Consider the following 1,548-nt stretch of genomic DNA (forward strand, 5'->3'; position numbering starts at 1 on the left):
TTCATTATTCAAGTGAATTTTGAAATTCAAAAAAAGAATCTTCTCCTGATTCAGGATATTCTAAATAGAATGAAAATTTTAAACCAAGAAAATAGAACAATTTTTGTATTTTTTTCTTTTCTTTTCTTCTCTTGGCTACCAAACACAGCCTAAAACAGCAGCTGAAACTGAAGAAGCCAAACAGATTGGAAACTTGATGTTCTTTTAGTTCTTCAACAAAGGAATCGATTTCTGATTTTCCAAAATTCTCTCCAAATACACCTAGTGATTTCATAAGAAGGTATCACATTCCTCATTCGTTAAGATAACAGTCAGATGAAGGGAAACAAAAATAACAACAGTAATAGTACATAGTTTGAGAATACATGCAAGATTACACCTTCTGTAATATCGGGTAAATCTTTAGGTTTGAGCAATGTTCAGCCTAGCAGTAAGGCCCAATTATAACATATCGATATCTCATTTGAAATACAAGCCTCTTTGATGCCTAAATGGTTTGTTGATTGTGTATACAATCTAAAGGTCAAAGGTTCAAGGCTTGTTCTATCTGAAAAAAAAAAAAAGAAGCACTTCTGTAAATTAAGAGATCTTAGTCTGTTGTAATCTTCTTGCCATGCAATACATCCAAAACTATTAATTGGCCATCCAATTTCCTTTGCAAACAGAGAAATGGATTTTTAACGGTATAGATTGTGGCCTTGATTCCCAACACTTAAAGACCAACGGAGGGCTGAAGTCTTGCATAATCTCGACCATAGGACTGCCATTGTATAAACGCTTTTTTGGGATATTTCAATTTAATCCATAATAATAACAGCAGAGGGAAACCCAACAATTAAAGTCAACTTCACCAAGAATTTAATATCACCATCACCTAGAATCATTCTGATGGAAACCCTACAATTTTAAATTCAGTTTCACCTAGAATTTACATGAAATGAAAATTTTCACCACTTCTTCCACATTTTACCTGCTACAGGATATGATATTGTATTAGTTCTGCAATACATGATAATCTATTTCAAGAGCAAAAGGGGCCATGTTGAGTCTCCCTCATTTTCATTTGTTCCCTGCCAATCAATAATTCTAAATTCTAAAAAATTAATCTTATAAAATAATGAATTACCAAGTTCTTCAGGTTTGGGGATAAACAAAGAAAAAAAATTCTGTAACATTAAAAATGCAAATGATACATTATGATAATTACTTCAAGGCTGATGACTGTGACCCAAAATCTAAGTAATGCAAAATCATTTGAAAGTATGTTGATGGCTAGAAATGATTGCACATAATATAATTCCTACAAATTGCATAGACATAATATGATTCCAACAAATTGCGTATTTATTCATAATAATATAATTTGCTATGTACTAAAAGAACTTCTACCCGAATCAATCCATAGCATTAGCACGAATTAATTTAAGAAAAGAAGAAATCATATACAATAAAATAAAAAAGACAGATCCAAGTCATAAGAGAAGGCAAAGATACAGTACAAGAGTTGGGATGAACAATAACAATGGAGTCAAAGAACGGGTGGTGTTG

The 1,548-nt window shown here is 31.8% G+C and overlaps 1 long non-coding RNA gene across 1 annotated transcript; it reads right to left on the minus strand.

Annotated features, from left to right (window-relative positions):
* Positions 1–332: 332 nt before the first annotated feature.
* Positions 333–1,326, minus strand: LOC122063375. The gene is made up of 2 exons (XR_006135316.1): positions 971–1,326; positions 333–897 (listed from the first exon to the last, which is right to left on the minus strand). It is a non-coding gene; the product is annotated as an uncharacterized LOC122063375 (long non-coding RNA).
* Between the last annotated feature and the right edge of the window lie 222 nt (positions 1,327–1,548).

Source organism: Macadamia integrifolia, unplaced genomic scaffold (assembly GCF_013358625.1).
Source record: "Macadamia integrifolia cultivar HAES 741 unplaced genomic scaffold, SCU_Mint_v3 scaffold1305, whole genome shotgun sequence".
In the NCBI taxonomy this organism is placed as follows: domain Eukaryota; kingdom Viridiplantae; phylum Streptophyta; class Magnoliopsida; order Proteales; family Proteaceae; genus Macadamia; species Macadamia integrifolia.